This window comes from Anabrus simplex, chromosome 10 (genome assembly GCF_040414725.1).
Source record: "Anabrus simplex isolate iqAnaSimp1 chromosome 10, ASM4041472v1, whole genome shotgun sequence".
Lineage (NCBI taxonomy): Eukaryota > Metazoa > Arthropoda > Insecta > Orthoptera > Tettigoniidae > Anabrus > Anabrus simplex.
Genome location: NC_090274.1, coordinates 7,164,397 through 7,186,640, shown reverse-complemented (window position 1 = coordinate 7,186,640; position 22,244 = coordinate 7,164,397). Strand labels below are relative to the sequence as shown.

Below are 22,244 nucleotides of genomic sequence, written 5' to 3'. Positions count from 1 at the left end.
AAGAAGACGACCCTCTGTACCCTAGATCGTTGTCCGGTGTCATACTCAAAGCGCGGCCTTGACAAGTGAGCTATTCCGAGGCTGAGCACGGTGCACGCAGTTCCGACGCTATACACGGTCTCTCATAAGAGGCGTTTACACTCTCCGATGCGTAAGCCGCAGTACTTGATTCGCGCGCACAGTCCTTGACCTTGCAAGCAGCCTGCACGCGTTCGACCTGGCAAGCATGAGTCGCCACTGCGAAGTTATTTTAAATACGAGTCGGCTCGACGGGAACGCGATGCATGTGTTCAGCAATGTCCTGATGCAGTGACACCTAAACAGGTTCATGTAATTGTAAATAAATAGCCTGCATTCACACAAACAGAGGAAAAGCTAGATGACACTAGTGCGAATCTTGAACGGTCACGGAATTAATCATTCACAAAATTAGAGCAACAAGTAGGGCGTTCCGTTTCTTCTGTACACAGAGCTACAAAGCTGTTACACATCAAACCGTACAGGTATACAGGGGCCCTTTGTGTAAAACCTGCTGATCCAGCCACAAGAGTGATATACTGTGAGTGGTATCTGGCATCATTGAATGATCGTTTATTCGACCCACAGCTCGTGTTATTTTCATGCTAATGGTCGTGTGGACAGTCATAACTCTCGCTATTGTTATTGCTGTTGGTACAAGGCGAATAATTGGGGTTACTTTTCTGACACGACAGTAAATGCAGAGAGGTACATTTTGAAGCCGTTCTTCTATCAGTTAACCGAGGAAGAAAAATCGCGTGGGTGTTTTCAACAATACAGCAGAGGATTCCCTTCTTACAATCTCATAAGTGTTTTCTTAAATATTTTAATTTTCTTTTTGCTAGTTGCTTTACGTCGGACCGACACAGATAGGTCTTCTGGCGACGATGGGAGAGGAACGGCCTAGGAGTTGGAAGGAAGCGGCCGTGGGCTTAATAAAGGTCCACCCGAGCATTTGCCTGATGTGAAAATAGGAAACCACGGAAAACCATCTTCAGGGCTGCCGACAGTGGGATTGCAACCTAACAGCTCCCGGATGCAAGCTCAAAGCCGTGCGCCCCTAACCGTACTGCCAACTCCGCTGGTATGGAAATGTACGCAGACAGACTGATCAGTGCTGGTCTGTTTCCCCTTAAATTCTGGATATAACAGTGTGTGATTTTTTCTTGTGGGGTAAAGTGAGAGAAAAAGTGTATCGAACAAACCCTCACACATTGGACGAACTGAAAGAAAACATTAGGAATGAACAAATAAATACTACAGTGGCAGAATTCACTCGCGTCAGGCACAGTGTGCTTACCAGATACAGTACAACACCGGAAGGACGACACTTCCAGCATCTTTTCATATTTCATACAAGATTGTATACGTGCTTAAAGAAGGGAGGCCGCGCGCGACATCTGACTCAGGTTGATGATGACTAATGACACAAGCTGGACAGTGACAACCGCCATGTGGCCCATTAGCCCAGTTGGTTAGAGCGTCGTGCTAATAACGCGAAGGTCGTGGGTTCGATCCCCCCCATGGGCCAGTAATTTTAGTAGTGTTATCTTGTGTGAGAACGATATGGAATAGTGAAGGCACACTTGTGTTATAATGAGTTTGTATCTAGGGGACTACTCCAAAGCTTTGGCTATGTGCCGGTCTGAAAACTGGCCGACCTAAATGTAATTCTGCCAGGTAATAGACTTCCTTTCTGGCATCGCATCTGTGAACTCGCTAAATAATTCAAAATACATATCGCAGCTCCGATCATCATCATCATCATCATCATCTGTTTACCCTCCAGGTTCGGTTTTTCCCTCGGACTTAGTGAGGGATCCCACCTCTACCGCCTCAAGGGCAGTGTCCTGGAGCTTCAGACTCTTGGTCGGGGGATACAACTGGGGAGTATGACCAGTACCTCGCCCAGGCGGCCTCACCTGCTATGCTGAACAGGGGCCTAGTGGAGGGATGGGCAGATTGGAAGGGATAGACAAGGAAGAGGGAAGGAAGCGGCCGTGGCCTTAAGTTAGGTACCATCCCGGCATTCGCCTGGAGGAGAAGTGGGAAACCACGGAAAACCACTTCCAGGATGGCTGAGGTGGGAATCGAACCCACCTCTACTCAGTTGACCTCCCGAGGCTGAGTGGACCCCGTTCCAGCCCTCGTACCACTTTTCAAATTTCGTGGCAGAGCCGGGAATCGAACCCGGACCTCCGGGGGTGGCAGCTAATCACGCTAACCACTACACCACAGAGGCGGCAGCTCCGATCATGATGATAATAATTAGAAGACGACTTCCGTATAATCCCCGAAACTAATTTAAGTCCGCCTCTGTGATTAGCTGCCATCCCCGGAGGGCCGGATTGGATTCCCGGCTCTGCCACGAAATTCGAAAAGTGGTACGAGGGCTGGAACGGGGTCCACTCAGCCTCGGGAGGTCAACTGAGTAGAGGTGGGTTCGATTCTCACCTCAGCCATCCTGGAAGTGGTTTTCCGTGGTTTCCCACTTCACCTCCAGGCGAATGCCGGGATGGTACCTAACTTAAGGCCACGGCCGCTTCCTTCCCTCTTCCTTGTCTATCCCTTCCAATCTGCCCATCCCTCCACTAGGCCCCTGTTCAGCATAGCAGGTGAGGCCGCCTGGGCGAAGTACTGGTCATACTCCCCAGTTGTATCCCCGGTAAATTCTGTGTAAAGTCTACGCGGAATGGGTGAGCTCTCTTACTGTCTTAGCATGTCAGGATGGCCGAGCGGTCTAAGGCGCCAGGCTCAAGGTAACTTCCTTACCTGATTACTCAGGTCTGAAGAATTCTGGTCCTCTCTGAGGGCGTGGGTTCGAATCCCACTCCTGACAAATTCTTTTTGCCACTTGCTTCCGAAAGGACTTTACGCAGTAAGCTATCTTATCGACATGTTTGCGCATAACTTCAGAGGATCATTTGAAAATGGGAAGAGAAGATCAATTTTGGTGATAAACTGACTAAATAAATATAAGTGCATTGGTCAGTCAGCCTCGAGGCCCGGATTCGACTCCCGGCTCCGCAACGACATTTCAAAAATCGTTTCGGATGCTGGAATGAGGTCCACACAGCCTCGTGTGTTAACTGCGTAGAGGGGATTCGATTCCGCTCTCAGCCATCCTGGATGTGGTTTTTCGTAGTTTCCCACTTCTCCTCCAGGCAAATACCAGTATAGTACCTAACTGAAGGTCTATCCCTTCCTATCGCCCATTTAACCACAAAGTTCCGTGTTCAGCATAGCAGATGAGCGTGGCTGGGCGAGGTACTAGTCCTTCTACCCCGTTGTATCCCCTACCACCCCCAAAGAATCACCTTCCAGGTCACTGCCCTTGATGCGGTAGAGGTGGGATCCCTCGTTGAGTCCGAGGGAAAAAACCAAACCTGGAGGATAGACGGATTAGGAAAGAAAGAAAGAAAGAACGAACGAAAGAAAGATAATACTGATACGCTGAAAAGCAGAAGATACATGATTGAATCCGGGGGCTTTGAGCTTGCACCCGGGAGATAGCCACACTGTCGGCAACCTTGAAGATGTTTTTCCGGGGTTTCCCATTTTCACACCAGAAAAATGCTGGGGCTGTACCTTAATTAAGGCCACGGCCTCTTCCTTGCAATTCCTAGGCCTTTCCTATCCTATCGTCGCCATAAAACATATCTGTGTCAGTGCGACGTAAAGCAAATAGCAAAGAAGACATTCTATACAACGGCCATGTCCCCGAAGCGCTTGTATCTTTCCCAACAATTCAGTACAATTACCAGTGACTCCGTGGCGCAACGGTAGCGCGTCTGACTCCAGATCAGAAGGTTGCGTGTTCAAATCACGTCGGGGTCAAATATTTTTCATTAGCATTCAGTCATATTTCTCGTTAAGTACCTGCGAAGCAATGGAGGGGAGCGAATGCTATGAATCGCTGTAGCCTTGTCCTAAAACCCTGAACCCGTAATTCTTTTGAACAGGTGAAGGGTGAAGCATACACAGACCAGGATCAGGAATGCAAGCCTCGCAATAGCTCAAGATACGACACCCATATTCTACGTCACAGTGCCATCGGCCTGTTGAGGGCCACATTAAACTGTGCAAACTATTTCCATATCCCAGTCAATTGTCATTAAAAGAAGTCCCTCCGTACCCTCGAGCATTCCGCGATTTCATGATCCAAGCGCGACCCTGCCAAGTGAGCTATTGCGAGACTGAGCACGCTGTGCGCATTGTTATTTACCTCGCAAGAATCAGTCGCCAGTCTGAATCTCAACTGTTAACATGGTGAGACAGTTATGATCGCAACACCGTATTCTCGTATGTAAAAGTTGTTTTAAGGACGAGTAGGCTCTACGGATACGCGATGCATTTGTTCAGCTATTTCCTGATGAAGTGCCATTTTCATGAGCTCAGATTCACGTAATTGTAAATACATTTGAAACTACCGAACTACTGGGTCAATGGCCAGTAAAAAACATGCGCGTACAGAGGAAATGCTAGATAATATTGGTGCGGATCTTGAACGGTCACGGATTAAATCACTCACAAAATTAAGACAACAAGTAGGGGTTTCCGTTTCTTCTGTTCACAGAGTTACAAAGCTGTTCAAACCGTACAGGCCCATCGTTTAAACCCTGCTGATCCAGCCACATCATCAGCAGTCGGTTTACTCATTGCTGAGCGTCGTGACCTCATTTCTTCACTTCATTACTTAACGAGATTTTTTCATCCTGAGCGATCTTCAGCTCTTCTTAAGATACTGTGAGGAGACAGACCGGTGATCTTCTTTGCTTGGTCTAACCATCTACTTGTTGTTCTGCTTCTTGGTCTGGTGCCTTCAATTTTGCCTTGCAGAATGTCTTTTCTAAATTGTCTCCTTCTCTCCTCAAAATGTGTCCCGGTAACTGGAGGTAACTTTCACTAACGCGGGAAGATGAAGGTTTTGTAATGGAGGCATTTGCTCTTCTTTGTGTCCAGTGTATACGGAGCATTCTCCGCCAACACCTGCCGGGTTCGGCCAGATCTTAGCGGCACGAGCCAAGACAATCCGTCTTGATCACAATTCCCCGTGTTACTGATTATCCAACCACAGAGTGAGATACTTGCGAGAGGCATCTTGCATCACTGAATGACCGTTTATTCGACCCGCAGCATGTGTTCTTTTAGGATGAGGCCTGGTTTCGTCTTAATAGTCGTGTGAACACTCATAACTGTCGCTAATGGTGCAAGACGAATAATTGGACATATTTACTTCCGGACGTCAGTAAATATTGAGGCCGTTCTCCCATCAGTTAACGGAAGAAGAAAAATCCCGTGGATGGTTTCAAGATATTTGAGCCACTGTGCTCTTACAGCAGAACATTCCCTTCTTCGTTCGTAATCTGTTTACCCTCCAGGGTCGGTTTTTCCCTCGGACTCTACCGCCTCAAGGGCAGTGTCCTAGAGCCTCAGACTGTGGGTCGGGGGATACAACTGGGGAGGATGACCAGGCAGCCTCACCTGCTATGCTGAACAGGGGCGTTGTGGGGGTGATGGGAAGTTTGGAAGGGAGAGGGAAGGACGCGGCCGTGGCCTTAAGTTAGGTACCACCCCGGGATTTGCCTGGAGGAGAAGTGGGAAACCACGGAAAACCACTTCGAGGATGGCTGAGGAGGTTGACCTCGCGAGGTTGAGTGGACCCCGTTCCAGCCCTCCTACCACTTTTCAAATTTCGTGGCAGAGCTGGGTTCGAACCCCGGCCTCTGGGGGTGGGAGCTAATCACAGTAACCACTACACCACAGAGGCACATGCCCTTCTTACCTCTCGGAAGTGTTTGCAGACAGAGTGATCAGTGCTGGTCTGTTTCCCCCTGCATCTCCATATCTAACAGCGTGTGATATCGAACAAATCGTCACACATTCGACGAACAGAAAGAAAACATTACGAATGAAATCTGAAACATTATACAGGCAGAACTCGCTCACGCCAGCCAGAATGTGGGTACCAGATACAGTGCCAGCATCATTAATTCTAAGGTAAGATTCCATATACACGCTTACAGTAAAGCATGGAGGCCGCGCGCGACTTCTGACTCAGGTTAAGGATGACTAATGACAGAAGTTGGACAGTGACAAGCCAGCCTTGTTTGAGATAAGTACTACAGTCAAGCCAGGATGGCCTTGTGGCCCATTAGCTCAGTTGGTTAGAGCGTCGTGCTAATAACGCGAAGGTCGTGGGTTCGATCCCCCCATGGGCCAATATTTTTATCAGTGTTATCAGGAGTTAGAACCTTATAGAATATTGAAGACACTCTTCTTTTACAAGGAATTTGACTCTAGGGAAGATCTCCAAGCTTTGGCTATCGGTCTGAGAACTCGCCGTCGGAAATGTACTTCTGTCAGGTATTACACTTCCTTTCTCGCAGAATACCGTCCATCACAACCTCCACGTCAGCATTCGGGAGATAGTGGGTTCAAACCCCACTGTCGGCAGTCCCGAAGATGGTTTTCCGTGCTTTCCCATTTTCACGCCATAATTAATTAAGGCCACGGTTGCTACCTATTCACTCCTACCTCTTTCCTATCTCATCGTCCCCAGCAAACTTAAAAAAAAATTGGTATCCTCTCGTTCGTAGCAAGGTGCTCTCTTACTATTTGGTTGTATGTCAGGATGGCCGAGCGGTCTAAGGCGCCAGACTCAACGCAGCTCCCTTGCCTGAATGCTCAGGTCTCAAGAATTCTGGTCCTCTCTGAGGGCGTGGGTTCGAATCCCACTCCTGACAAAACTTTTTGGTCACTTGCATCCTAAAGGACTTCACGCACTCAGCTATCGTATCAGTGGCGTGTGGTGACAACATTCCTTACCCCAGCGGCAAAAAATGATTTTAAATATAAGCAATCGCAGCCCCACTACACTCTCTAAAGTCAACACTACCATTTTATAAGGCTGCAATTTTCGCGGAAAGCTCTACTCAGAAAGGCCTTTCAACCTAAAACTCGCACATATTTAAACAGTGCACTTTTAAAAAAAATATTTGTCCGAGCCGTCGACCTCTGGAGATCTTTTCCCACTACTTTCACCATATGATAGGAACCTGCCTGTAAGTAGAATGGCGCAAGTGTAGAGAAACAATTCACTTTCTTTCTTTCTTTCTTTCTTTCTTTCTTTCTTTCTTTCTTTTCTTTCTCAATCTGCTTACCCTCCAGGATTGGTTTTTCCCTCGGACTCAGCGAAGTTTCCGACCTTTACCGCCTCAAGGGCAGTGTCCTGGAGCTTCAGGCTCTGGGTCGGGGGATACAACTGGGGAGTATGACCAGTACCTCGCCCAGGCGGCCTCACCTGCTATGCTGAACAGGGGCCTTGGTGGCGGATGGGAAGATTGGATGGGACAGGCAAGGAAGAGGGAAGGAAGCGGCCGTGGCTGTAAGTTAGGTACCATCCCAGCATTTGCCTGGAGGAGAAATGGGAAACCACAGAAAACCACTTCCAGGATGGGTGAGGTGGGAATTGAACCCACCTCTACTCAGTTGACCTCCCGAGGCTGAGTGGACCCGGTTCCAGCCCTCGTACCACTTTTCAAATTTTGTGGCAGAGCCGGGAATCGAACCCGGGCATCCGTGGGTGGCAACAATAACCACTACACCACAGAGGCGGACACAATTAACTTGTCTGTCTGTTAGGTCATCAGCCCAGAGGCTGATTGGATCCTCAAATAGCACCACCAAAGGTTATGCGGTTATAAGGAAACCCAAAAACCAATGGCAGCACCAAAATGAGGCGTACTAGGCAAGATGAGGAGTGAGGTGGTTTGCCATTGCTTTCCTCACTGGGTCAGAAAGTACTACTGCAGCATGACTGACCCTATGAGCAGCACCTTTCATAACACTCAGATGCACTAGTCATGCTCTGAATGTCATTACTCAGCACCACCCATACCCCAGCAACTTCCATATTGTCACAGCCATGGATGTTGACTGGGACTTCGGTGGAAGCTACACTTTATCTTGATGCATTTGTGTACGGGGTGAGGAGTAAGGAGCGAGCTGTCCCGGTATCGATAGTGCTGCCTGGTGCTGCCAACTGAATGAAAATGAAATCTGAATTGAATCGAGAATATGATCTATCGATATGAAATTTCTAAACCGTTATCATCTTAAGCCAACAACTATGTCACATACACATAATATAACATTATAAAACATATCTCTCGATGCGAATCTTGTTGCTAGCATGAATTCTATACTTTGACTTTGATGTGTAAACAACAACAGTACTAGTACGTAAAGTTTACGCCAGATGTCGCACAATGATGCTTAAGCTATTCATAGTTTGTGTTGCAAAGGTTGCCAGTATGAATCTCGAAGATCGCCGAGGTCGACCGATTCAGCACTAGGATGTAACTGCACCAAGATAAACTGTGCGGACAGTACACTTTACTCTGGCCTGTGTCAAGAGATGGATGCAAAAGTACTGTATCCATCAAGAAATGACAGCAGGCAGACAATTCACTTACATAAAGAAATAAATGAGTACTGGATTAAAACCACTATACATATTTATTTAATGAAGCCAAATTGCACTGGCCTTTATCAGGGCATGTGAAGTTCTGCCTCCGACACTCAGCAAAGAAATTCGAAGGAACGTGGAAGAATGGCCGTACTGTCCACGGTTTCGTGAATGCGTCCCGCTGTTCCATGGTGCTGTTATGCATGTATTTCTGCGGTACAGGTCTCCATGTATTTGATAACCTGAGGCCGTTTTCCCTGTTGATGTTATTTGGGCGCAGCTCTATCTCAATGGCTTCCCACACAAGACGAGCATTGAAGTCTTTTATAGGCGTGATGACCTTCGCCTGGTCAAAGAGGATTTCATGGTCTGTACTGTAGAAGTGTTCTGCTATGGCAGACTGGCTTATGCCATTCTTCGTGGAGGATGAAAGAGCGACATTCTTTACCGATCTAATGTGTTCTTTCACTCTGGTGCTGACAAGCCTTTTCGTCATGCCAATATATGAACAACCACAACCACAACCACATGGAACTTCATACACGCCCGGTGTTTCAAGATGTGATTTTTCTTTGAATGGTCGAAACAGGGATTTGAGATCCCGGTCTGTGGTGAAAACTAAAATTAAGATTGCGCCCTATTCTGTCACATATACCTGCCACGTAAGGAAGGAATACTTTCTTCTTCTTACTGCAGTCCTGGTTGATAGACTACTATCCCTGTTTGGCTCCTTGGTCTTCACAAGCTCGTGCTATGTCTCCTGACGTATAGCCTTCATGGATGTTGTCAGTTCTCTTAAGGCACTTGAGCGGTTATCAGCGTCTGCAACGTTATTCACCGTAGTAAATAACGTTAGAAGGAGAGCTGCTTTTTGCCAGGGGTGATGGTGTGAGGACTTATGAAGGTATCTTTCAGAATGTGTAGGTTTCTTGTACATTGCATGGCCTAGTGTACTGTCATTCTTCTGATATACTGACACATTATCTACTTCCATTGTGAACTTGATCTTACTGTTAATGGAATTTAGGTGCTCCAAAAATTCATTTAATGTTTCCCTTCCGGCGTATTGTAGTTCTGTTTCTGCTAAACACAATTTGAATTGTAGGGGCTGCCTGGCCGAGGCGGTAAAGGCGTGGTCGGTTCGCCCGGAAGGAAGTCGTAAAATTTAAGAAACGAGATTTCCACTTCCGGAGGTCCATATGGCCCTGAGGTTCACTCAGCCTACACCAAAAATGAGTACCAGGTTAATTCCTGGGGGCAAAGGCGGCCGGGCGTAGAGCTAACCACTCTACCCTATCACGTACCGATATTAACAATGGTGGAAGCCTTTACTTTCCACTCCTCCAAGGGCCTTCATGGCGGAGGTGACTTTGCTTCGCTTTAAGAATACGAATTACAGACAGTGTGATTAGCTGCCACCCCCGGAGGTCCCGGTTCGATTCCCGGCTCTGCCACGAAATTTGAAAAGTGGTACGAGGGCTGGAACGCGGTCCAATCACCCTCGGGAGGTCAACTGAGTAGAGGTGGATTCGATTCCCACCTCAGCCATCCTGGAAGTGGTTTTCCGTGGTTTCCCACTTCTCCTCCAGCAAATGCCGGGATGGTACCTAACTTTAGGCCACGGCCGCTTCCTTCCCTCTGCCTTGCCTGTCCCTTCCAGTCGTCCCATCCCTCCACAAGCATAGCAGATGAGGCCGGCTGGGCGAGGTACTGGTCATTCTCCCCAGTTGTATCCCCCGACCAAGAGTCTGAAGCTCCAGGACACTGCCCTTGAGGCGGTAGAGGTGGGATCCCTCGCTGAGTCCGAGGGAAAACCAACCCTGGGACACTCAGTAATATACGTGAGTGTATGACATCGTATGTCGCCCGGCGACTCATGTGTCAGGATGGCCGAGCGGTCTAAGGCGCCAGACTCAAGGATAATCCTTGCCTGGAAAACACAGGTCGGAAGAATTCTGGTCCTCTCTGAGGGCGTGGGTTCGAATCCCACTCCTGACACTCTTTTTGAGAGCTTATTTCCTATCGGAAAGCTTCTCAAAACAACTGATGTATGTGTTGTGAACCGTTTTGACAGACTGTCACTTAGCACCCACATGTTGTTCCTGAGGTTGTGAGCCACCAATTCAGAAGGTCTGCACCACATGGCTGGGGCGATAAACGAGCCGTATCTATCACAACTGGTCCGCCTCTGTGGTGGAGTGGTTAGCGTGATTAGCTGCCACCCCCGGAAGCCCGGGTTCGATTCGCGGCTCTGCCACGAAATTTGAAAAGTGGTACGAGGGCTGGAACGGGGTCCACTCAGCCTCGGGAGGTCAACTGAGTAGAGGTGGGTTCGATTCCCACCTCAGCCATCCTCGAAGTGGTTTTCCGTGGTTTCCCACTTCTCATCCAGGCGAATGCCGGGATGGTACCTAACTTAAGGCCACGGCCGCTTCCTTCCCTCTTCCTTGCCTATCCCTTCCAATCTTCCCATCCCTCCACAAGGCCCCTGTTCAGCATAGCAGGTGAGGCCGCCTGGGCGAGGTACTGGTCATTCTCCCCAGTTGTATCCCCGACCAAGAGTCTGAAGCTCCAGGACACTGCCCTTGAGGCGGTAGAGGTGGGATCCCTCGCTAAGTCCGAGGGAAAAGCCGACCCTGGAGGGTAAACAGATGATGATGATGATGATCTATCACAACTGGTACAGCAATCCTCGCGCCCGTTTCCTCCGTTGGTTAGAGCGTCGTGCTAATAACGCGAAGGTCGTGGGTTCGACCCCCCCCCCCAATGGAGAGACACGCATCACTTACTTCCCCTTTGAACTTATTTAATAAAAGTTCCAGATTACAAATGGATGGATTTCTTCTTTCTTCTTTCTTTCTTAATCATCTTAATCTGTTTACCCGCTAGGGTTGGTTTTTCCCTCGGACTCAGCGAGGGATCCCACCTGTACCGCCTCAAGGGCAGTGTCCTGGAGCTTCAGACTCTGGGTCGGGGGATACAACTGGGGAGGATGACCAGTACCTCGCCCAGGCGGCCTCACCTGCTATGCTGATCAGGGGCCTTGTGGGGGGATGGGAAGTTAGGAAGGGGCGGACAAGGAAGAGGGAAGGAAGCGGCCATGGCCTGAAGTTAGGTACCATCCCGGCATTTGCCTGGAAGAGAAGTTTGAATCCACGGAAATCCACTTTGAGGAAGGCTGATGTGGGAATCGAACTCCCATCTACTTAGTTAACATCACGAGACTGAGAGGACCCAGTTCGAGCCCTCGTACCACTTTTCAAATTTTGTGGCAGAGCCAGGAATTGAGTCTGGGCCTCCGGGGGTGGCAGCCAATCGTTAACCACTGCACCACCGAGGATTTGTTTTCCCAAGAGAAACTTCATTCAATTTTTAAAAGAAATATAGTGGCCTTGGTGGCTCAGACGGCCCCAGAGGAGTGCGATAGGCCTCGGCAGCCGGCACAATTCCTATCCTCGCCGCAAGATGGGGGCTTCATTCATTCCATCCCTGGCCCGGTCACTGACTGGAAAACAGGTTGTAGGTTTTCATTTTTAAACAAATATGTGAGAGGGAAATCCAGATTTTTGTAAAAGTAGAATGAAGTTCTCAAAATCAGTGTCAGGAGTGGGATTCGAACCCACGCCCTCAGAGAGGACCAGAATTCTTCACACCTGTGCTATCCAGGCAAGGATTATCCTTGAGTCTGGCGCCTTAGACCGCTCGGCCATCCTGACAGCCGCAAACTCGTTGTTCTCAATAACTTCAACTAGGAAGGCCTTGCTACTTAACAGAAGAGTGAATATTGTTGCAGTTGTCTTCTAGTAACCCAGTTTTCTAACAGGTGATGTTGAACTTAGTTAAGATGGCAAGCATGACTACACTCAATCTGGATTTCACATCATATTTATTGAAGAAAAATCCCCCGGCAAAGTATTACTTCCAGGAAGAAATAGATATAGCTCAAGTAGTGTCTGAAGTCTTTAAAAAAAGTGAGCGTTAACAACACGGATACGCTCAAAATCTGGGTCATTACTGCGACGCATTTCGTCCGGAGGGAGAGGAAGTAAATTTCGGGTACTGAGCCAGGAAAAGAGGTACGAGCTGATGAGAAGTCCAGTGTCAAAGAAGCAACGATCGCGAACGACGTTTGGCTGGTTGGCGGCTGTAGACTACAACAGGTGTTTTCTTGCAATTGTTTCGTTTCGTTGTACAACAGTTGTGTTTTCGAACTGTTGATGATAAAACGCGGAGAACTCGTAAACATGAGCGACTCCGTGGCGCAACGGTAGCGCGTCTGACTCCAGATCAGAAGGTTGCGTGTTCAAATCACGTCGGGGTCAAGAGTTTTTTATGCGCGTACTTTCGAGCATCATATTATTTGATGTAGAGCTCTGCAAGTATGTAGTAACTACAGGAGGGAAGAGAATCCTACGGGATCGCCATGGCCCTGATGTGAATCCATCCATTTGCTGTCAACACACTGATGTCAACCGTTAAGTGCATGGTGCAAGTTGTCAGAGATTGGAGGAGATTTCGTAAACTCATGCGTGACTCCTCTGTGCTGGGTGATGTTCACATAGTATATCTGACGTTAGTTGCAGCTGTGGATTGCTATGGATTGTATTACATAAAAAATATTGATTAAACAGACAGAATACATTCAATAAGGTCTGTGTATACATTCTTTCTTTCCTATAAATTTATTTACCATTTTTCTTTCTTTAATAATCTGTTTATACTTTAGGGTTCGTTTTTCCATCGGACTCAGCGAGGGATCCCACCTCTCCCTCAAGGAGCCAAGGGGCTCAAGTTAGGAACATTCCGCCTTAAGGGCAGTGTCCTGGAGCGTGAGACATCTGCTCGGGGGATACAACTAGGGAGAATGAAACAGTACCTCACCCAGGCGGCCTCAGCTGTTATGCTGAGGAGCGGCCTTATGGGGGGATGGGAAGATTTGAAGGGGTAGACATGGAAGAGGGAAGGAAGCGGCCGTGAGCTTAGGTTAGGTACCATCCGGCATTTGCTTGCTGGAGAAGTGGGAAACCACGGAAAACCACTTCAATGACGTCTCAGGAGAGAATCGAACCCAACTCTACTCAGTTGACCTCCCGAGGCTAAGTGGACCCCGTTTCAGCCTTCGTGCCACTTTTCAAATTTCGTGGCAGAGCGCGAATCGAACCCGGACCTCCGGGGGTGGCAGCTAATCACACTAACCACTACACCACAGAGGCGACGCATTATAATACCATGTCTTAAAGTTTGTTTTACCTGTCAGCTTGCATTCAAGAAACAGCGCGTTGGAATCGCACGGTCGACAGGCCTGAAGATGGTTTTCCGTAGTTTCCCATTTTCATACCAAGCAAATGAAGGAGTTTTACGTTAATTAAGGCCACGGTCTAGCCCTTTCCTATACCTATCTGTGTCGGTGCGACGTAACGAAGTTGTGAAAAAGAATACAACATTTCCCTATTCACACGGGAATGATGGGGAAAAACCTTTGTGTCAGGAGTGGGATTCGAACCCACGCCCTCAGGGAACACCAGAAATCGCCCAACCTGCGTCCTGCAGGCAAGGTACTAACTTGAGTCTGGCGCCTTAGATCGCTCGGCCATCCTGACACGACTTTTTACATTTAATGGAGGAGGCTATGGAAATGCATTCAGTATCCAGAGTTTCCTGTTACTCGCTCTTGTGACTGGTAGCTGTTGCGGTGGCTTTGGACTTTGGATGGCAACACAGAGTAAGGAAATTCTTAGACGTGTGGTTGCTTCGAGCCGCATTTGTTTTTCCAATGCGGTCAATCGCTGAAATTTTGAAGAACCTATTGTTGGAAACTGTTGACAGATGCGTAAAGATATTGACCAAGAATTACATCACGTTAATCTCCGGGAAATAGAAATATTCTGATGACGTACTCTTCTCTTTATTTCACCCACTTCGTCTATGATTTGGTATTAGAACCTGTTGACATGAATATGTCTTAGATGGCGTCGTCCGATTTTAATTTGTGTAACGTGACGCGACAATACGTGTGAGGGAAGTGTAACCATAGCAACCGTACAGGCAATGATGTAAGGTATTGTTACCTAGCAACCGTGCAGGCGATGATGTAAGGTATTGTTACCTAGCAACCGTACAGGCAGTGATGTAAGGTATTGTTACCTAGCAACCGTGCTGGCGATGTCTTATGGCAGGTTGCCGTCTGGAATTAGCAGCCGTTGATGGGTGGTCATCGCCGAGAGACATTTTTATAATAATGTAATTATCGCAAGGGCAAAATAGGTGTCTTTCTTTAATATAGATACAAATCCTGTAATTTGAAAATCCTAAGAAATGTTTTCACATAAAAAAAAGGAATTAGGCAAACGCCTGTTTGTGGCATGTTGGTTAACTCTTCAAACCATAACTATATTACGTTTCCGGTACTCTTTCATTTTCTCGACTTTTATGGCCCTTTCCTTTCCCTTCTTGCATATTGCTTGATTTCTCGAAACGCCAGACCTCTAGTTTCAATAGATTTTTTTCCTATCAATGTTGGCTCACTTATGTGGCCCATCAGTTGAGTCATAAGGTACTTTCAACCACACAAAAACTGACATTTCCTAATGAAAGGATATTCGTAAACTGTGGTCAGTCGGTGGCCGAAGAGATGATACCAGAAATCCTATCACCTGCACAATATTTCCACACTTCTATTGCAAACAAGAGGATTTTGAAAGGAAGCTATCTTCTACGAGGACCAATGTTTGTGTGCTTGAGCTTCAGCTTCTTTCGAGTTCGCCAAAACTACTATCTCTGGGACGGAATGCAAGAAACACGAGCAAGAGTTTCTTTCTTGTTGCAGTGACGGCATCCTACCTGTTGGTATGACATTTACAAATCAGTTTAGACATGCAGTCGGAGAATACGTCGTAAAATAAGATATTGACATTAAAACATTAATATCGTGATAAAGTCAGTTACATTATTATCTTTAATGCAGGAGAATACTCCTATATTCCTTTAAATTCGTAATAATCCACAGACAATTAATAATCAAATGATTCCTGGACAGTTTTATAAATAATAATGAGTGTGGCTATTATTAGGCAGGATTAATTAAATAATATGTGTGCAATACACGTGTATTGCCACTTAAAGTAACACTAATGTTAAAGAAATATATTGGAAATAATATTCACCTTCAATCAGTCAGTTGTATACATAATTTTTCTCAAAATATTTGAGAAAAATTGTACGTTTATTGAACATCTCGCTCGGTAAATTATTCCTAACGCTAACTTCTCTTCCTATAAACGAATATTTGCCCCGCATTGTCTTCTTGAATTCCAAGGTGCAGTTAATATCTTCCCTATTCCTGTTACAGCAAGACTTCGTCCAAAGGGTCAGATATTCTGTGTTTTACAGGATGTATCGGATTGGAGGTGCTTTGTTACTTCGGGGAGCGCAATTCAAATGGCTGTGCGTCAGAGGAGGGAAGGGAGGGTAAGTAGGAATTGGGAAACAGAGGTAATGGGTGAGACGGTAACCCTCCAGGGTTGGTTTTCCCTCGAACTCAACAAGGGATCCCACCTCTACTGCCTCAAACTTGAAAAAGTTCTAACAGTAGTAGTACTTGAGCAGAGACATCAGTTTCTCTTCACGAAAAAAGCAAATGCACTCCTTACGTCCAAGAAATTGAAAAAAAAAAAATGGATTAATTTAGAACGATTCATATTAAGTAAATGAACGGAGAAATACTTAAAGACTGTGAATGAATTTGTACAGCCTAATTTATAACATCTGTGAAGGACACAATAATTTTATTGTGAATGTCTAAACATTAGAAATTCATGTTTTTGTTGACGAGCAAGCTCTTCAAACAGAAGAGGGAATAAATAAAATCTTAGCCCATGGGGGTATCGAACCCACGATCCTCGCGTTATTAGCACGACGCTCTAATAAACTGAGCTAATGGGCCACACAGGAACTAGATCACCACTGCTTTTTAGTAAACACGACTTGCTTATCGCTGTCCAGTTCCTGCTGGACTGGACCACTGGTCATGGTTTTTGTTACCGAGTTTTTGTGGTAGCTAAGCATGAAAGAAGGTGCTGGGTGGTGAATAGGTCTCAAGCTACTAAAGAGAAATTAAATTTTAAAATTTAACAAGGTTATATTTTCTTTTCAAAATTAGGTAACAACAAATAGAACAGGTACTTAGTAGCCGAAATACACCTTGAAATGTACAATTACAGGGATTAAAGAATTTGGGCTTCGAGCCCTGAAAACACAATTCTTGAGCAACTAGCTCAACTTTACGATATACCAATTTCAACAAAAGGGGCAGAAGACCCCACTCAAACCCTGGAGCCCTTGCTCCAAATTACACAGCAAAGCCTCCTCGAGGCATACAACTCTCAGTTTTAGAAAAGAGCCACTCGCTCTTAAAGTTAAGCCTCTCCCAGGCCACACCAAACTCAACTTTCAAGTTGTCCTCAAAGGACATATACACAGGGGTAAAATACCCAACCTACTGAGGTCTATTAGGTGAGAAAAGATTAATACATGACCTCTAAAATACAACTTGAGAGGAGGCGAACTTGCACTCCTAATACACTTTGCTTAAGACCTACTTGGCACTAGGCCGTTAATACAAGGGCTAATCCCATACTACAGAGGTGACTTAAAGGCAATTTACATTACATTACGGGAGAATTGGTTGAGAAAAATAAGTTCACCTCAAGACGATGTGAGTGGGAACTCGAGAGGGTTAGCACTCTCTATCCCATAATGTAGCTTTACAAGAGAATAGAAGAAAAGAGTAGTTACATTTTAGGAAAAGGTTACATGATGGAAAACGCTTCGAACCCGCCGCGAGAGTTAAACTGCCGACCTAGCAAGAAAAGAAGATATTAATAGGCCATTACCTGGTAGTAGATCGCTGCCGAGGAAAGAGGCGCTTCCCGCCTCCTGCTATGTACTTAATACACTGAAAGATGGAACAGAAGTGGCCCGGAGACCCTAAAATCAGCAGTTTAAATACTCTCGCAGAAAATTCTAGGCGTTAGGGGAAAGAAAACACCCTCCCACAAAGATTTTATTGGGTAGGACCCCGCAACAGATACAAGATGGGGGAAGATACCCCTGATTGGTCAGAAATTCATTGAAGAAATTCGTGATTGGATACATTCAAAGCAAGGGGAAGAAAGGGGTAAATATTGCCAACTTAAACAATGACAGAAAGAAATTTACCAAAGAACAAACTCCTGAAATTAAATTTTCTCCAACAAAATAGTTCTTTGACTCCGCACTAGGTTGCACTATTGTTGATCTTCAGTAGTGTCCTCTAGAAGAGAAAGTTCACACTTCTTAATACAAGCAAAACAAAAGTACGTCGAAAATGACACAGTTCACAAACTCAAAATTTTCCACGTGGTGACATCTTCTGAGAAAGTAGAGAATTAATAGAATAGATAAAGTTCAACCTTCCTCCAGAAGAGGAGTTTCAGCTGGCGCAACTTTTAAATAAACGGTGTAGAGGTGTACCGCCCGGTACAGACCTCCCCCCCCAAAAGTTCCTCCAGGGGTGACACATGAAATCAGTTTGAAACAAAGTCCAAGTAATGATGTTGATACGAAGATAGATAGCAGAAGCATTTACAAGATTTCTTAATTCAGTTTCAAAATGTTGTTGTTGCAGGTGAATGAAAGTCTTTAAGTTTGTAGAATTTGAATTTCTGAAGATAAACCTTTAATACTTAGAAGTGAAGAAAAAAAAATTTTTTTTTTTTTTTTTTGCACGGTCCACCAAATATTGCTGTTGAATTCCCAAATGTAGTTATTGCTTATGGTGACTGTCCATGTAGTTGATGTAGATTGAGTCGGATGGCCAGACCGGCCGTTGCAGCTTGCGTCCAACGGAGGCCGCTCGGACCCCTTAAGTACCCTGAGATACCGCTCGCCCGCACTATGAGGGGAGCAGAGGTGTTGAAGTACGCCGCGCCCGCGGTGAACAGATACAGGCTGCGGGCATGTAGCAGGTCGTGCGCCGCACATCAGCCTTGGCCGGGAGGTGAGCTCCGGCTCGCCGTGCACATGTCGTCCTCGCTGGAGAGGAGGGGGCCCATCCCCCTCCCCAGTCGCTGCACGGCGCTGCGCGGCTGCGGGGGCGCTGAAACATTAAAGCTAGGCGGCAGAATTGTGTTGGACTATCATCTTCTTTGAGGGTACAGGCTTGTGGAGAGGTTGAGGGGCCAGCGGCGTGTAGATATCCATGGCATTTACTATTATGAAGCCACAGTGTAAGGTGGAGCAGGAGACGGGAGCGTGGTAATGGCCGTGGCAAGAACGGGATGGCAGTTTAACGGGTCGGGGCAGGTTTTACATAAGGCTTACATCTAAAATCAAAATATTACAGAAGGGGCAGAATGCCTTAAAGTGAAACTCAAAAAAAAAATATAACCTTCATATCCTTTCAAAATAATATGAAGCAAGTTAACACAGAAATTACACCGGTTTCACCTGGGACAGGTGAACTCTAAATATCCTCTCGGTGGCTGGATTACTTAGCAATAAGGTAACCGGCGTAAGAAAGTCGAGAATGATACAAGGCCCATGAAATCTGGGGGCAAGCTTGCCCGCGGGAACAAAATTTTTGACCATAACCTGGTCACCTACCTTCAAAGGGGTGGGTCTCCGTCCACGATCATACCTTTCCCTAACCTTTTCATGAGACACTTTAAGATTGGCTTTAGCCTTCTTCCGAAGATCTTTGATGTTGTCCGGGTCTATTGTCTCGGGCAGAATGTCACTCAGAGACCAGAGGTTAGAGAGCGGCGAGTTGGGAACAAACTTGAACATCAAAGAAGCTGGCGTAAACTTGTGAGATTCATGAACCGCCGAATTCAAAGCAAAAGCTAACCAATGCAGGGACGTGTCCCACCTGGAAGGATCTTCATGATGATAAGCAATGAGAGCGGACCTGAGATTACGGTTAACTCGTTCAGCCAGAGATGGTTGCGGGTAATAAGCAGAAGTAGTTACATGAGATATTGATAAGTCAAAACAGAATTTACGAAATAAATTAGATGTAAAAGCCTTAGCATTATCAGATACAATATATTGACACGGACCAAAAGAAGCAAAAATAGAATTTAAGCAGGTAATGGTGGACTGAGCGGTAGCCAGCTTAGTCGGAAATAACCAGGAAAATCTAGTAAAACCATCTACACATACGAGGATAAATTTGTTGGCATTTCCCTTCGACTGGGGGAAGGGTCCTACATAATCAATATACAGGCGTTCCATGGGGCGCGATGCTTGATGAGAAGACAAAAGGCCTACCTTAGTGGACATGGTTGGTTTACTAAGCAAACAAGATTTACAGGCTTTTACAAGTTCACGAATTTCACCGTCCATACCTTTCCAGATGAACCTTTCACGAATCTTTTCACGGGTTTTAAAGATTCCAAGATGCCCCCCCAATGGGGTCTCATGATAGTATTTGAAGATCATAGGCACGAGAACAGCTGGAACGACAACTTTCATCATCTTGTCATGCCTCGAAGGGCAACATAAAACACCATTCCTCAGAACATAAGGGACGACATGCTCCCCAGAAGAAAGGGTTTCCATTATCGGAGCCAGCGTCGGATCTTCACGTTGGTATTTCTCGATATCCCTAAAGAGCATGGGAGCATCTGTTAAGATGGCATTAACACCAGATAGTATGGACTCGGAAGGTGATGAACTGTCGACCGGTTCGTGGGTCTCTACGTCGTTATGAAACATACGGCTGAGTCCATCGGCAACAACATTTTCGGTACCTCTGATATGTCGTACATCAAATTGGAAGGCAGAAATACGGATGGCCCAACGGGCTATACGACCAGTACGACGCGGCCTACCTAAGACCCAGCTTAAGGCTTGATTATCTGTCTCCAGGTCGAATTTGACATGTTCCAGATAGAGACGGAACTTTTCTAAGGCGAATAAGACTGCCAACCCTTCGAGCTCATAGATGGAATACTTGGCTTCTTGAACCGATAGAGTCCTAGATGCATAGGCGATGGGACGCCTCCCTAGTTCAGTCTCTTGAAGAAGGACTGCAGCTACAGCTGACGACGACGCGTCCGTTTGGACGATGAATTTCTTCGAGAAATCAGGCATAGCAAGTACAGGGGCATTACAGAGAGCTAATTTAAGATCTTCGAAAGCGGCTTGTTGAGAAGGTCCCCACTCGAATTTGATGCCTTTCCTACGAAGAAGGTTTAAGGGCGCCGCTCTATTAGCAAAATTAGGAATAAACTTCCTGAAGAAATTCACCATACCAATGAATCTAGCGATACCTTTGATGTCCTTAGGAGGTTTAAAATCACGGATGGCCTGTGTTCTAGAATGATCGACAGCTACCCCATCGGGTGACACAATATGCCCTAGGAATGACATTGAGGGCTTAGCAAAGGCAACCTTGGACAACTTAACAGTTAACCCAGCCTTACGAAGGCGATCGAGAACTTCTCGCAGATGATCTAGATGTTCTTCAAAGGTCTCGGAAAATACGACGACATCATCCAAGTAGTGATATAAGTACTCAAATTTGATGTCGGAAAAGACCCTATCTAGTAGCCTAGTGAGCACAGCTGCCCCCGTGGGGAGCCCGAAAGGCACGCGGTTGTATTCGTATAAGTTCCAGTCCGTGGCAAACGCTGTAAGATGTTTAGACTCTTCGGCAAGGGGAATTTGATTATAGGCCTGATTCAAGTCCAAGATGGTGAAGAACTTGGCCTTACGAAACCATGAAAAGCAAGAATGAAGGTCGGGAAGGGGCACAGATTGCAACACCACCTTCCGATTGAGAGCCCTGTAATCAATGACAGGCCTGAAGCCTCCTTGGGGTTTCGGGACTAGAAAAATAGGCGAAGAATACGCTGACTTAGAGGGCCTAATAATACCATCCTTCAACATCTGATCGATGATTTCTTTCAGAGCCTTCATTTTAGGTGGAGATAGCCTATACGGTGGAAAACGGACAGGAATCGAGTCCGTGACCTCAATTTTGTATTCAATAAGGTCAGTAACACCAAGAGTATCAGAGAACACCTCGGGAAACGACTGACACAGTTTGCGAATACTATCAGCCTGCTCCTCAGGTAGATGTCTAAGGTCTAACAACATCTCATCCTGGGTAGGCGAAATAGATGAACATGATACAGAATTACACTTTAATAGTGGGATTTTATACTTAGAAGCAAATTTGAATGTGCACGACCTAGACCGGAGATCGAGCACAAGACCAGTGTGAGAAATAAAGTCAGCTCCCAATATAATGGGGCAAGACAATTGCTTGGCCACAAACAATTTAACTTTCCATGTAAACTTAAAAACACGAATTTTGACCAGTAAGGAACCTAGAATTTCTAATGGAGATGAATTAGCCGAAACGTATTGAACAGGAGAAGAGACATAGTCAGGGAGTTTACAAACAGATTTCAATTTAGAATACCAATCAGCCGAAATAATGGAACAAACACTGCCTGAATCTAAGAGAGCTGTTACAGGCTCGTTATTTAACTCAATCTTAAGAAAAGGAACAGGTGCGGGGGTATCCGCCGCAATCCTAAGACACTCTTTAGGGCATTCAAAAGATGAATTTGAAGGCTGGTCGTTCTCTGCATTTACAACCTGTTTACTAGGGGCTGAGTCTCGGGAATATGGATTAGTCGGCTCAGCCGACGCCACTAGTCACTTTTTATTATTGGCATAGCTGGAATTTGCACCAGAAGTTGAGCAG

The 22,244-nt window shown here is 46.2% G+C and overlaps 9 non-coding genes across 9 annotated transcripts; 7 read left to right on the top strand and 2 right to left on the bottom strand.

Moving 5' to 3' along the window:
* Positions 1-1,474: 1,474 nt before the first annotated feature.
* Positions 1,475-1,549, top strand: TRNAI-AAU (transfer RNA isoleucine (anticodon AAU)). The gene has a single exon. It is a non-coding gene; the product is annotated as a tRNA-Ile (tRNA).
* A 1,190-nt stretch (positions 1,550-2,739) lies between these two features.
* TRNAL-CAA (transfer RNA leucine (anticodon CAA)) lies at positions 2,740-2,857 on the top strand. Its single transcript has 2 exons — positions 2,740-2,777; positions 2,813-2,857. It is a non-coding gene; the product is annotated as a tRNA-Leu (tRNA).
* A 926-nt stretch (positions 2,858-3,783) lies between these two features.
* On the top strand, positions 3,784-3,855 carry TRNAW-CCA (transfer RNA tryptophan (anticodon CCA)). The gene has a single exon. It is a non-coding gene; the product is annotated as a tRNA-Trp (tRNA).
* Positions 3,856-6,166: 2,311 nt separating this feature from the next.
* On the top strand, positions 6,167-6,240 carry TRNAI-AAU (transfer RNA isoleucine (anticodon AAU)). The gene has a single exon. It is a non-coding gene; the product is annotated as a tRNA-Ile (tRNA).
* A 406-nt stretch (positions 6,241-6,646) lies between these two features.
* On the top strand, positions 6,647-6,764 carry TRNAL-CAA (transfer RNA leucine (anticodon CAA)). The gene is made up of 2 exons: positions 6,647-6,684; positions 6,720-6,764. It is a non-coding gene; the product is annotated as a tRNA-Leu (tRNA).
* Positions 6,765-10,368: 3,604 nt separating this feature from the next.
* On the top strand, positions 10,369-10,486 carry TRNAL-CAA (transfer RNA leucine (anticodon CAA)). Its single transcript has 2 exons — positions 10,369-10,406; positions 10,442-10,486. It is a non-coding gene; the product is annotated as a tRNA-Leu (tRNA).
* A 1,600-nt stretch (positions 10,487-12,086) lies between these two features.
* TRNAL-CAA (transfer RNA leucine (anticodon CAA)) lies at positions 12,087-12,204 on the bottom strand. The gene is made up of 2 exons: positions 12,167-12,204; positions 12,087-12,131 (listed from the first exon to the last, which is right to left on the bottom strand). It is a non-coding gene; the product is annotated as a tRNA-Leu (tRNA).
* A 534-nt stretch (positions 12,205-12,738) lies between these two features.
* TRNAW-CCA (transfer RNA tryptophan (anticodon CCA)) lies at positions 12,739-12,810 on the top strand. The gene has a single exon. It is a non-coding gene; the product is annotated as a tRNA-Trp (tRNA).
* Positions 12,811-13,970: 1,160 nt separating this feature from the next.
* TRNAL-CAA (transfer RNA leucine (anticodon CAA)) lies at positions 13,971-14,088 on the bottom strand. Its single transcript has 2 exons — positions 14,051-14,088; positions 13,971-14,015 (listed from the first exon to the last, which is right to left on the bottom strand). It is a non-coding gene; the product is annotated as a tRNA-Leu (tRNA).
* Positions 14,089-22,244: the final 8,156 nt, after the last annotated feature.